Genomic DNA, 15,090 nt, shown 5'->3' on the forward strand with positions numbered 1-15,090 from the left:
ATAATTTCTGGATTTGAGAATTTTGTCTCAGAAACCACCAGCTTTCAGCACCATCAGGGAAAATATAATTCCTTTTTTTTTATTTTAATGTTAAGGAAGAGCATAAACAATTAAAGCAAATGTTTTATTAATAGAAACAAACACAGAGAGGAAAGCCTGAGAGCAAAGGCTGCACAGGAACAAACTCCTTGAAACTCAAGGTTAAACCCAGATCAGAACTGAGAGCATGACCAAAAAAAGAGCAATAATAAATGCTTCATAGCATTTGTATCACAGACAGAGCTGCAATTCTGAAAACTTCACCTCTCAGGTGCCACAGGAGCCACTGTGAGCTGGGATCTGCAAAATCTTTTCTCACTGGAGAGCAGTAAGACTGCAAGATAAGCCTCTTTCCTGTCTTGACATAACCTTAAAAATAAACTGTTGGAACAGATTCATGAAGGGCAGATTCAAGCTCAGTTTTGAAATGCAAATGCTCCAAAACATGAAAAAAATGGATTATAGACTCGATTTTTCTACAAATTCCAAATTTTAAAGTCAACACCATTTACTTTAAATGGCACTAGGATGGAAGTTCTATTTCCCCTAATCTCTGCAAACCTCTTTTCAGTTTGTGGCTTTGACAGAATAACAGAAAAGTTTGCAAGGTTCTAGGAAATATGGTTTATATTTAACTGAGACTCACAAAACCACTTAAGTAAAGAAAAGCAATGAAGAGCACTCAAAAATCACAGTATTTCTCATCTAAATGAATCAAACCAGAAACAAAGAGTAAATTAGGGGTTCATTTAGCAGTTAAGAGTTGGGTTAGGGTTTTTCAAAATTACAGCCCATAACACAGATGAAATTTAAGCATGTCTTATGTCTTACAGCTTCATCTTATGCACCCCTAGGAATTTGCCAGGCACATTACTACATCATTTCCTGCTAAAGCTTATTTTAAAGACAATTTTCATAAAAATTTGCACAGTACTGAAGACAAAGCGGAAATTCTCCTTGTTCATTTCTGGCACAAAGGAAATGACAAGGATATGGCCTGGAGATGAAAGGTTGGGGACAAAGGTTTTGTTTTTGCTTGGCTGGATTTTCTCTGTTCAATTATCTACAGAGGATTTTTAAATGGTCACTGAGACATTTCCAGTTCTCTGGAGAGTGGCCACCTTGGCTGGTTTATTCCAATGAAATATCTATCCAGCATTCAAACTGAGATGTTCTCTGGCCAGGTTTGCATCACTCACCTGTAATTTCACCTCCCCTTCCCTGCGTGGCTGCCCAGAGGATGAGAACAGAAATAAGAGTGATCCTGGTCATTGTAGGGCCCATCCTGGATAAAGCTTTCTTATCCCTTTGTCTCCAAGGTGGCAGAGCTTGGCTGTCCTTACAGTAGGCTTTTGGATTAGGGGAAAAAGTGCTCTGGGTTTTTTTACCTTTTGCAGGGAGGTGATAACTGCTGGCAACAGAAACAAAGATGCTCTGCTGGGAATTTTGCTGGTTCTCTCTCTCTTTCGTGTTCTCTCTGGGGAATCTGCCTCTTCTGCCTGTTCTGCTTGGCTCTCCTGGCCTGACTTTGAAGAAAAGCCATTTTACAACTGCTGGTTTAGGCCCTATTTATCCTTCCGAGCACTTATTCCCTCTCACACCTTAAACACTCAACATCTGGGAGCCAAACTTACACACCTCAAGTACCAGGTACAAAGATCTTGAATTCAATTCCAGTCCACACATCAGGTGGTGCTGCTTTGAAGGTCTTTAATTCTGTATCTTGAAAGAAAAGTAAGGGTAATAGCAAATATCTATGTGAATGTTTATTCCTGAGTTTAGGCTGTTTGTCCAGTTGCTGTCCCTGTGCTCCTCATTTCACTGCAATTCCGGCATCCCCTAAGACAGAGCAATGCCAGGCAATCAAGAACCTTGTTAAGCAGGGCGTGAATCAGGTCTGAGAAACGAAAAATCTTTTTTTTTTTCATTGTCTAAATAATCAAGGCACATTCCCAAGATAGATGTGCCTGCAGCTTTACAACACATGACAATAACTTCAGTGCAATGCCACTTGGCTCAGGCAAAGACAAGGAGCAAACACAAGATGATATTTTATGAGCTGACACTAAAGGATGGAAAATCACAGGTGCAGCTCTCAGAGCTGAGGCAATATGTTCAGAGGAGCACTTAAATACATATCACAGTGTTGCAGACAATTTCACGTGGATGAAAGGGATCTGGAACCACTCTCATTTGGGTATGTTCAGGTAGCAGAGCTGGGGCCTTGTGTAGCATTGAGGCACTTGTGAGCTGTTCTTCTGGCTTGGAAGATCAAATATCAAGCTCATCAAGGGGAAAAGAAAATTAAAAGGAAGAAAAACAAAGGAAAATTAAAGCTTGCCCTGGAAAAAAAATAATGTCAGTATTGTAGAATGCTTCAATAAATTTTTTTTTAAAGAAAATAAGTATTTATGTGGAAACATTTCTGCTCTAAGGAGAATGTGCACCTTAGCACCAAGATGCCTTGCCAGGCTCTATCCACAGATGTACCACTTACATCTCCTGTCAGGAAGGCAACAAAAAGCCCCTGGCTGCAGGCTGGGCAGAAGATTCCATCTCACTTAAAAAACCCACTAATAAATAAATAATAAGAAGAAAGAGGCCTTAAGTTCATGAAATTCAATGTTCAAATATAAATATTTCTCTTCACGATCTGTATTTTTTTTTAACTATCTAAATTTTCAGGGAAAATATCTTGGTTGAAATTTTTTTGCTAGCACTGACAAAAGCCCTTTAGCCCTTAGAAATTACTTGGTCACTCTTATAAAGAAGTATATGTCTTGTCCAATTTCAAATATAGGTAATGCCAGACTGACACATGAATTGGATTGCATCTGAGTTGGAACTCCACTGCAGTAGTGCTATAATGGTTCCTAAATATAGAATGTGCAGAACCCCCTATTCAAATAAAAAATTGAGAAAAGTCAGTGGATGGTTAATCCAAACAAGAAATGGATACAAAAATAATGTGTATTTACCTCACAATCTGCAAATTCTTTGAGGTTCTGATTTACATCAGCATTATTTCTTCAGTTACCATCAGTTAGGCTCACAGCAATTTACTTTTTTTAGCAATGAAGACACTGGAAAAGATCACTCAGGCAATTAAGGATGTATCCTGTGTCCTGAGCAGCTCTTTTCACACCTTCCAGCCACATTCTTGTCCTGTATTAATTGCAGCAAGTTGAAGATTATGTCCTGCACCCCCTGCAGCAGCACATGCTCTCTGTGCTACTGTGATGAGTTGCACTTGCTCAGCACAAGCCAACACAGTCTCCTGCAGGGAAAGTGCAGATTCATCAATATTTTGGATAACTGAACATCTGTACACACATGGATGACTGCACATTTTTAGTTACCGTCATTTCACAGATAAATTGTTGCTTTTTTCTCTCTTATTCCTTTTAAGTGCTGTCTGTTTCCCAGGGAACAAGCAACAGAACAAGAAGAAACAGCCTCAAGCTGCTCCAGGGGAGGTTCAGGTTGGACATCAGGAGGAATTTCTGCATTGAAAGAGTTGTCAGCATTGGCAGGGGCTGCCCAGGGAGGTTTGAAGTCCCCATCCCTGGAGGTGTCCAGGGAAGGTCAGTGCTCTGGGCTGGGGACAAGGTGGGCATCAGTCAAAGTTGGACTGGATGATCTTGGAGGTCTTTTCCAGCCTAAATGATTCTGTGATTCTATCTTAGGACACCAGCAGAAGATTTGCCCACTCTCCCTTTGGTGGTGAGGAAGTGGAGAGAGGAACTGAGAAGGAAAAAGAGATGTTCAGAATAAAAGCCCTGGTTGTATGGTGCTGGAAGTGAGCTGGACTGCAGCCTGGAACGAGCTCATCCCAGTCCTCCTGGCACAGTCATCTGGAGCTCATCAGTTCTCCCAGCTCTGTTGTTTACACTTTCTGCAGTTACATTTCTAATGTCTAAACTGATCTAAAGTTTGCCATTTAAACAAGGAAGGGCTAAAAGCCACATCGAAATCCATTTGTGGATAATGTTACAGGATCAAGAAGCAGATTTTTGGAGATGGGATTTGACTCTCCTAGACTGTACTATCAGTAATTGAAATATTGTGGCTGACAGCAGGCTTTCTCATCATACTTTTTCAGCATTTATTGCTTCAGACAGATTCACTTCTGATTTAATTAGCCACTTAGAAGATCCTGATCTTCTCTAGGCAAGGGGTTTGACACAGAAAGGTCATTGCTGGAACATTTCTTTCTTGCTTTGTATTATTTTGTCTATAAAGCAATCATTATTTCAGATGTAGAAAATGGTCATGACATTTCAAGACAGATTGATATGCACAAGGGAAACAGGACTAAGGGCTCATTGGGAATTTATATTTGAGGAATATATCATTGGGAATATAACAAAAACTGCTCTGTGCTTCAGAAGCCAACACATCTTCCTGTAGATGAATAGGATCTATAGCTTGAGAACTATTAAATCATTTAACCTAGAATCACGGAATCACAGAATGGCTTGGACTGAAGGAACCTTAAAGCTCATCCTGTTCCAAACCCCTGCCTGGGGCAGGGACACTTTCCACCATCCCAGATTGCTCCAAGTCTCATCCAACCTGGCCTTGAACACTCCCAGGGACAGGGCATCCACAACTTCTCTGGGCAACCTCTGCCAGGGCCTCACCACCTTCACAGTAAAGAATTTCTTCTATATATCTGATTTAAACCTGCCCTCCTTCAGTTTAAGAGCATTTCCCCTTTTCCCCTCACTATTTGGCCATATAAAACAATATATCTCCTTCCTTTTCATAAGGCCCCTTTTGCCACTGAAAAGTGCTCTAAGTTCTTCCCAAAGTCTTCTTTTCTCCAGGATGAGCAACCCCAGCTCTCTCAGACTGCCTTCATAGCAGAGGTGTTCCAGCCTTTTTATCACCTTTGTGTCTCCTCTGGGTACATCCTGAAAGGTTCACATCCTTCTTACCTGGTGTGGGAATCTTGAAGCCTGGGAGTTTTAAACTTCCTGTGCTTTCTGACACTACCCCCAAAAGAACACTGCTTTTGACTTGAGGCCTTGGGGAAGGCTTCCAAATTTGAGTGATGGAGTTGGAATCACTGGTCTGCAGTTGGAATAGAAGTGTGTGATTTCACATGGTGAAGAGTTTTGAATTTGAAGTTTTAGAATATAGTAATAGGTATGGGACAAGATAGAGGTCCTTAAATGTTGTCTCCTTCTTCCTTCTGTCTTTCTTCTTGATTTCAGGTAATAGTTTTTGGTTGGATAGAAGGTGCCGCAGTGCAGGTCACGGGTGTTTGGTTATTAGGTCAAAAGTATAAATTATGTAAATGTTAGAGTTTAATTAAATAGTTAGCCTTTAAAAGACCTTGTAGCTAACTAGATACACCTCCACTTTCTCGCTTTTAGCTTGTTAGGTAAAAGTGTTGCAGAACTCTCTATACTATAGATAAAACTTAATAAACAACTAAGTCTGAACAAAAAAAATCCATCTCTTGAGTTTCAATCCTGACTCTGAGTGAAAGCAAAAAAAAAAAAAAAAAGAAGCCAGCCACTAATATGCAGCACTGCTATCAATGTGGTGGACCCCAGAGCTGGGTGTAGCATTCCAGGTGGGGTCTCATGAGGGCAGAGAAGAGAGGCAGCACCACCTCTCTCCACCTTCTGGACACTCAAAAACCACTCAAAATCAGCTGTCAGCAAACACTCAGAGACCTCACCAGGCTCACCCAGTTTCAGCCTGATTCCAGCCTGTCAGTCTGAGAAAGTCCAGGCTATGGCCACAGCAGGCTGTGGGAATGGATGGAGTCCATTCCCCAGTCCTGAAGATCTCACTGTGGAAATGAACAAATCCAGGACAGGAAAGCAAAGACAAAACCATGCTGCCAGTGAAGGTGACAAGCAGTTCAGATGAGAGACCTGATTTCCGTCTGATTTCTGCACCATGACTGCATTTTCTGGTGCCCAGTGGATTTTGTCTCACCATCAAGGCAGTCTTAAAACTGATGCTGCTGTGGCATTTTGGATGTTTAGCAAGGGTTGAGCTCAAGCCAGTCTTTCCCTTAGTGGGGCAGTGCTAAGGTTTCTTCCCTCTTCTACATTCCTAAACTTCACAAAAACCACAGAATCTTAATTGTCTTTGAGCCTGCAGCTGATCTGTCAAAACTGGCTTAAATCAATCAGCAAGGCCAATGGGTCTTAGAAGAGAGGAACAGGCTGACTTAGCCAGAAATAACCTTTTTGCAGCCAAATAGAAAAAAAATCAAATAATTCCTGCCATCAGGACACAAACTTACTCCTGCTTCTGAAAACGAGTATATACAGTGAACACCTTAATGTCTACTTCCTACAGAGAAAATAATTTCTCAGGAACCATTCAGCTCTCTGAGTTAAAATGCTTGTCTGTGATTCCAGGGACTTGAATTCCCTGCCACTGCCACAGAGCTCTTGGGCTGTGAGCCACACAGGTCAAATTTGCCACTGCAAGGAAGCCATGGGGATGGGAGGGGGCAGAAATCCCAGTATTTCAGACCTTTTAAGAGTCACAGCTACAATACTATAAATGTGCTTTCGTTTATGGTACCTGAGAAGAAAGTGGAAGAGTACAAGCACAGTTTGCCATATTTTAGGTCTGGGTTAGGATGGGCACAGCTAAACTGGCAAGTTTTTGAAAGGATCATTGTTTCCCTGAGCTACAGGCATCCAAAGAGTGGAAGAGTAGCACTTGTGTTTTTCACTGTTGCATTTCAGAGAAGAAAACATTAAAGTGAAGGGACATACACAAATGACAGTTAAAAAAGAAAAAAATCTCTGACAGCCCTAGGAGCTCATTAACTGAACTGTGCAGGCAGAACAGTCCCTGACAGTACCCAGTGATTTGTTCTGTCTCACCAACAAACTGTTCCTCGGGAAAATCTTTGGGTTTTGTTGTTTTTTGTTTTTTTCCCCTGAACACACACAAACTGTTTCAAAGTGACTCATGAGGAAAAAGTTCTTATTGGTAACAGGAGGAAAAAACATGAGTCAGGCAGGGGTCACGCTGAACCTCTGCCTGGCCCCGCTGCTCTGACAGAGGAGGTTGTGCAATCCCAGCACAGGGAAGCTCTTGTTCCCTCCAGCACTTCCAGGGCAGGATCCCATCCCCGACAGCAGCTGGGCAGGAGATGAGATGTGATCACACCTCATCCATGACTTAGTGGTGCTGCAGGGGAGTAAATCCCATCCCGGACATTACACAGCCTGCTTCTTGTTTTTAGCTATAAACCCAGGAGTTTTTGAGGGAAAGCAGCCCGGGAGGGGGAATTGTCCTTTGCTATGGAGGTTTACAGGGAGAAGAGTCAGAGTCTCCTGTTCAGCACCCCCCAGGTGTTACAGGGGCCAATCCACCTGGAGGATTCAGGTGAGGCTCTGCCTGTGTCAGCAGCTGCCGCTGGGACTGAGCCCCTCCTCGCCCTGCCTCGCTGGCTGAGCCATCACATCCCTGCAGGAATGGTCTGGGAATGGGCACTGACACCAATCCCACTTCCTGGCTCACCCCATGCCACAGGGCTCACAGCAAACACCAGTGACCAGCCCAAAGGTTTGGCCCTGCTGCACTGGCTTGTGCCCTTGCTGCTGCCTGGATCCTGTTTTTCACTGAAGGCACCTGCTGCTCCTCTTGGAAAAAGGATGACTCCACCTTTTGTATCCCTCCAAATCCTATCTGACATACAGCTGAGATGCAGATGGGAGGGACAGAGGACTGTGCACGCAACTGGAAATTCCACTTGTGAATGCATCTCCTGCACACAGATGCAAAACCTGCCTCTGTTCAGCAGACTTGAAGTACAGAATAAACCAACCAAAACATACAATTTGCTTTTTGCTGCTGGTCAACATAAGATCTAACCCTCACTGCCAGCTAAGAGTTACAGACACATAGGCACAGACCCAAGCACACATTTCTGATGAGAGATTTTGCTAAGTTGTTTCAGAGGTGAATCTATAATCCAAACCCCAGAACCTGTTTCACAATTTGTGTCAGAGCTTCTATTGATGCATTAAATTTAAAAGTTTATAGGAAGCTTCTCATTTTGAAGGACCTATTGCTGTGTGTGCTCCTGAGCCAGCTCAACTAAAAGCAGAGCAGAAGGAGGAGGAGCCCTTCAAAGCAGAAACACTGGATTTGGGGATCCTAAGATACAGGCAAGGTATGGGATAGCATCCTGCTTCTACTGTGTGAATACTGAGGAAGGAAGTCAGTCAGGTTTGAAAAATACCAGCACATTTTAACATGTTTCAAAGATACTAACATTTAAATAGATCTGTTTAGAAGAAGGAGCAAAGTAAGTTGTTTGGGGGAGGTGTATTGTTTCCTTTTTCCTCCGTGTTCATACCTGTAATTGTGACTAATCCAGAACAAATACTGAATTACTCAGTACAAAGGAAGTGAGGAGCTTTTAAAGTGGGCAGAAAAACACCAGATGACTGAAACAACAAATTATTAAAACCAATATTATATGAAAGTTTGAGGTACAGGGTAACTTAGGCTGCAAGGATAGGAATATATGTTTTAATATTTCTGCCAAAATGTAATGGCCAGACAAGTTATGAACCCAAATCCATGTCTCTGAGGGGATTCTGAACAAACAGAAAATTCACTGGTGGCTTTATAGATCTCACTTTACACAATGAGGAAATGCTTTGCTTTTTTTCTTCTCTTTTTTTTTTTAAGAAAATCCTGGCTGGCTGTCAAGTATAACTGTTGCTTTGAAATTTTTTATTTTTTTTTAGATTGATACTAAATCATCCATGCAATTAAAATCAAAGCATCTCTGTGTTTTCCACAGCCTTGCTCATTCCCTTCCCCCAGATAAAGACTGCAAACTCCTTGTAAGAACCCCTGCACCAGGTGTCTGTCAGGAACAAGCCGAGCCTGAACAGAAATCCAGCCTTGCCCAGAAGGCAGTGCTGGGCTAATCCACCCTGGGGATGGCTCTGCAGCAGGAGGCTCCTGCTGCTGCTCTGACTCTGCATTTTGACACATTTCTTATGGAAATGTGGGCATTTGCCATGGTTTCACCCACCGAGTTGCTCTGAAGCATCTGCTGAGCTGAAGCTGCTGCACAAACAGAGGAGGGCAGAGCTCCAGCCTGCACAGGGCTCCCCGCAGGGTTTGTTCCATCAGCACCTGGGAACGGAGCAGTGGAAGAGTGGAAGCCCAGAACCAGCCCACAGGTCTCTCACCTGGAGGGCACCCCCAGGATGTGCAGCTCCATCCTCAGAGCTGGAGTTTCACACCACGCTGGGGAAGAGCCTCTGCCTCCCAGCAGTTTCTCAGCACTGATATTTCCACTTCTGATGCCAAGAAATCTCCTGCTCTCTCCACACCCTCTCCAAAGTGCCTCAGTTAGACAGCACTCTTGGATTTGCCAGGTATTCAGGAAAAGAAAATCATTCCTACCTCCTAATGGCATCAAGTGCTGACACAAACTTTGGCATTTTCTTTATGATACCAGACTGCTGAAAGGAGAAGCAGAAATGTAAATGCTTCAGAATAAAGATTATATATTGCATCACTGGTTTGTTAAACCATAAAAGAAACCATTGATCACCTCTTTTGCAAAGCTAATCAGGAAAAAGGAGAGATGCCTGGCAAGGAAGTTCCATGTTTGGAATGCCAAGAGACTTCACACCAGGTTTTGGCATTCTCACGTGAAGAGAAATATGTGGTCATGCAGTGTAAAACAGGAGGAAAATAATTTTCATAATTTTTCTTTCCACAAAAACCCCAACTAAAATTATTTCACTCTTTAACTAAAAGGAAAAAAAAAAAAAAACAACTTCCACAACAAATATTATTTTGTCAGATATTGAGAGCTGATATTTAAAGCTCACAAGGAGATGATTTTCAAAATGTTTATTGGCTTGGGAAAGCAGTGGGTTATTTACTGAATCTGTTCTGCATCCTTAATTAGCACAAATACCAGTAGGGGAACTTCCTGCCTGCTTTCTCCCATGCTGACCTTCTGCATGAGAAAAAATCCCTAGTGAAAATGGATTTTGATTCTCTCCTTGAAATCAAACATCTGGCTTTGGTTAAGGAGACACACAACCCTGTCCTTTGTGATATTTGGACTGCAAGACCTCTGAGGCAGAGAGGATTTTCTTTGTTATTTGCTGCTGAAAATGACAGGAATTTCGGTTTATGGATACAATAACGCTAATGCTGCCACTGAAAGATGATGAGAGCATGACTGTTGCTGTGATTAACATTCATTTATCACTAAAATGCCAAGTATAAATACCAGCACACATATTTCATCGCTCTCCATCTTTGCAATTAGTTTCTATCATATTTTAATAACTACTCAGCATTGTCCAATGTGAGAGACAGAGCTCACAAACTGATCTAAGGCCTCAAATTCTTATGGAAAGGTGGGAGCCCAGGGTGTGCCAGCCTCCTCCAAAAATCAACCCTGCTGATTTAATTACCCGAATCAGTGAAATCAGCTTAATGAGAGATAAGAGAGGTGCATACCTTGAAAAGTGGGAAGCAAATGAAATATGTTTGCATCTACAACATTTTTTTTTGGTTCACTGTTCTCAGAGATGTGATGGGATGGATGGACTGGGACCCCCTGGCAAAGTCACAAAAGGCATTTGGACAGTCTAGGAAACTTCCATGACTTTGCTGCAATTTATTTCTTAAATAACAATGCAGAAGCTTGGCTGATGATGAGAATAAATGAACACTTTGCCTAAATAGCCTTGTTTTTAACCAAAAGGAAAAACATTGAGAGGCAACATCATTCCCTGCTGGCAAAAGATCTGGTTTTGATAGATCTTATCCTTCCAGAAGCAAAAGGGACAAAAATACTTAGGACAATTTTAGGCACTGGAAAAGTTCACAGGATGAGCCCTGAGGGCTTGTAAACAGCAGCAGATGGGTAAAACCTTAATCATCAGTCTGAGAAAATCAGCCTGATGTCAATGCTGGTATTTGATGCTTCCTCAGGATGTGGTGAAGTTGTTTCCTCTCCAGCAAGGTGGAAACCTCACGGTATGGAAGGACAGAGAAAAGTATCCTCGTGGTAACAAGGATATTTTGTGGATAACAAGGGTCCAGTAAGAAAGGATTTTTCATGTGATCCACAACTAAAGCAACATTTCCATGTCCAACCTGGCATGGCTGAGGCAGTTTTGCACTGTGAAGAGCTGCAGCAAGAGCCAGGAAGCAAAAAAACTCAGCAAATTACCTGGAGTTTAATGCATAACAAAGGATGATGTACACCTGAAAAAAATGTGTGTAATTCTCTGCTCCTTGAGGCAGAGAAAAGAAGGATTAGTCAGAACATTTTTGCTTGTCAGATGCTGCTGAAACACACTCCAAGGCAGACATGATCAAGAGTAGGCAAAGTCAAATTCCACTAATTCCTGTATTCCCTTTCCTTCTGCTGCACCCAAAACAAAAAAAGGGAAGCCCAGCTTCATTTTTTTTGAACGCAAGCATCCACATTTTGAAGAATCACATGCCTACATTATGCAACTACCTTGTCCCGAACAAAATGGGCTGATTTTCTACCTAGACTTGTCTAAAAATAAATGTGAGAGGACTGTTTTCCCAAAAGGGCAAGGGTTATGCACATAACTCAGTGTCCACTTGGAAAATCTCTTCCGCATTCCTACTAGCAGCACTAATCATTATCTAAACAGAAAGGACTTTTTCATCTCATTTGCCTTTGGGCCCTCTTCTGTCTTCCACCTTTTTACATTTCTATCAGTCTGAATATTAAATGCAGATTAATGTTTTGCTTAGGTTTGTTCCTTTACATGTCTCTGCCATGATACACGTTTATTTTTATATACATGCATGTCTAGACGTATATATTCATACATACAAACATATGTGCTTTGTAAATTTAAACAAATACATATAGGCACAAAAAAAGCATCAAGGATAAACACATCCATGCAAAGATACAACCCTTGTAAGAGGAATTGTGTTTGATTCAACACTGTTAATATTTAAATTTAATATGATGGAACTGCATCAACCTGTTGAAACTTGATCTTGCAAACCCCACTTTTCGACCACGATTATTACATATTTTAAGCATCACATTTTTTACTGAAAGCAAATATGATTAGGATGAAAAAAAAGAAATAGAAACAATGGGTTGTAACTGTGTGCAATCCATGAGGAGGGAAATGCTCCCTGCACGTTGGGTGCCTGAGCTAGAGGCTGTAAACACCCTGTAGAAGCTTTTATCAGTTTACTTTAATGCTCTGTCCTTAACAAGTCTTTACATGTGCATCATAAAGGCAAGTCCCACAGCACCTTATTAAGTTGTTTATTCTTTCCAGCCCTCTGCATTCAAGCTAAATCACATTATGCAATTAGCTGCTATGAAAACAAATGAAACTTATTCTGTTTTCCTGTGTTGAAGGAACAGTTCAAAATCTGTCCTCTTCAAAAAGTATTTAGCAGACTGAGTTAGGATCAGTTTGATGTCTGAATTATATTTTCCTGTACCACAAAAAGAAGCTGCTGCTGAGGTTATGCTTAAAACCACCACGATACTGCAAAAGAATCTGTGACTTGAACAGTGAATTTTGATGACTTAGATAACTTCATCACCTTTCCCACAAGAAGAAAAGAATTCATTATTTTTAAGATGTAGGAGTGACAGGGTGGTCTTGACATGCCACTAAGTTCAACTGGTTGCACACTGATATTTTTCTCCTTTGAAAAGTCTTGCCTCTAAATTTCAGCGTTCCAGTGATTCAATTATTAGAAATTTCTGCTGGCAGGCAAAGGGCAGCACATCTCTGCTGTGCTACATGACATTCATCTGTATGGCAAGAGGAAAGAGACAGTTGCCATGTAAACAAAAGGAAAACAAGAACAAAATCTCTGTTGAGCTCATCACCAGCCAAGCCTAATTTTGATCATCTCTCCCTCCATCAGCAGGATCCTCTCCGATGGAATTGACCGTAAAAGGAGATTTGGGGGTTACAGTTATCACAAGGATTGACCAAATGTTAAAATACCAATGGAGACAAGAAATTCAGAGTATTTTAAACTGTTGATTTTAGCAGGCATTTGCTCTCTAAATGTGCAATAGGTGACTGTCATCAGAACAGCTCTGGATGATTTATTTCATGAACTTTGTTATGGAGTCAGTTCATACAAGCCTCTTTCCAATGTTAATGTATTCCCCCAAAAATGCAGGCTGGGTCTACTCCAGGTCATAGGAAAAAAATATTCCAGCCCAAGAAACCAACGGAGGTTTCTGTCCCACTATTAGCAGTATTCTCCAGGAGGGGGGAAAAAAAAAAAACCAAAAAACCCCAAACATTCAATTTAGCTTTTTTTGTTGCTGAGGCTATATTCAGTCACAAAAATATCCCAGTCCTACAAGTGATAATAAATACTCTTGTCTGGGGGGGATACAGAAGCTTACTTGCCCAAAGGATATTATGCAATTTGGGTCTTCAGATTCTTCTATCAAGCACGGGACATCATGGGTGAAAAACATTCCCTTTAAACCATACCAAATATACTGTATGGTTAATAAAATGTCATCTAGAAATACATTAGAAAATTCCTTATTCCTCCATGAAAAAAATGGGAAAAGGTTTTTTCTTGCCATGTGAAGACAGGATTATTAAAAAAGGAGTACATAAAAATCAACTAAAATGTAAATTGTGCTATAATAAGCTGTTCAGAGTAGTTTCAAACTAATTCCCACTGAAAATAAGTGGGATGAATTGAGACAACACAAGTCTCTGCATAAATATTTCTGGAAATACAGAAGGAGGAATGGAAACTTGGTCATAAATTTGCCAAGATGAATAGAAGGTGTCATTAATGTTTGCTCTCTCTGTATGAGCCATGGGTTCTTCCTCTTGGGGGAATCACAGTGGAAAACTGTAAACAAATTTTTCTGCACAGCATCATAAAATAAACTCCCAGCTCTGTATTTGGTGCCAGAGACATTGCCAGGCAACAGAAAATTATTGCTCTATCTTGAGAGAATGCCCTGAATTTATTATTTTTAGGCCATCCATTAGTGACACAACTCAAAAGTTTCACTCAGGTTTTATTCCAGTGAGCCCAATCTTGAAGATAAACAGATGTCCAGTAATTTCAGCAGTTTAGGAAACTCCAATCTCCTTAGTTCACCAAACTCTGTAGCTACTGAGTGACAACCATCAGGAGGCAGCTCAGCAGGAATTAAGAGTTTGGCTGTGCCCACTCAACATTACCTGGAAATCTTACCTGAGCATTACCTGAAAGGCTGCCCCATTTGGAGCTTCCAGGGGATCTGTGGGGGAAAAATTCCCTGCTGAAATTCTTCCACAGGCTCTGGACACAGCACCACACCTGGGGAACACGCTGGGCACAGGCAGCAGCTGTGGCACACCCTCCATAGGAGCCCAGTCTTGGTGACAGCAAAGCCACCACATCCCGCAGCAAATTTTTCCAGTGCTTAATAATCCTCACGGTTAAAATAACCCTCCTTTTCCTTTTTTCTTGAATTTATAGCTCCCAGTCCTGGAAACTTTAACATTAATTACCTTTTTTTGCTTGAAATATTTTGAGAGCAAATGCTCATTCTTTCCTAAGTTTTAATTGCAACGAAGATGACTTTGAAAGTTTCAAGTCTTTCAAGCAGGCAGAAAAGGCACAGCTCTACCAGAAGTCATACATTTAGTGCAGGGTTAATGAGGATTATTTACATGCAGAGGTGTATTACATGATCATAATTAATTGTCCTCTTTAACTTCAGGCTTTTAAAATCCCAAACAGAAAGTTTCCCTGTGAGTAGCAATAACAAATTTCTTCATTTTCAAATGTTTCCTTTCAGACAGCACCTTTGAACACAAATCTAAGAAAAAATAAACCTCATGCATGGCACTTTTAAATATTAAATGTATTCTTAGTATCTTATTTTGTTCACCACTGGCTAAAAACATGTTTCCAGCCAGATTTTTCAGTTTAGGTGGCCAGTGATAATCTGTTAAACTGTGGTTAACTCCAGCACTTGCCATGGTCTCTCCACACCCAGCAGCTGCACCCTACTGACATATGGAG

This window comes from Sturnus vulgaris, chromosome 2 (assembly GCF_052056855.1).
Source record: "Sturnus vulgaris isolate bStuVul1 chromosome 2, bStuVul1.hap1, whole genome shotgun sequence".
Lineage (NCBI taxonomy): Eukaryota > Metazoa > Chordata > Aves > Passeriformes > Sturnidae > Sturnus > Sturnus vulgaris.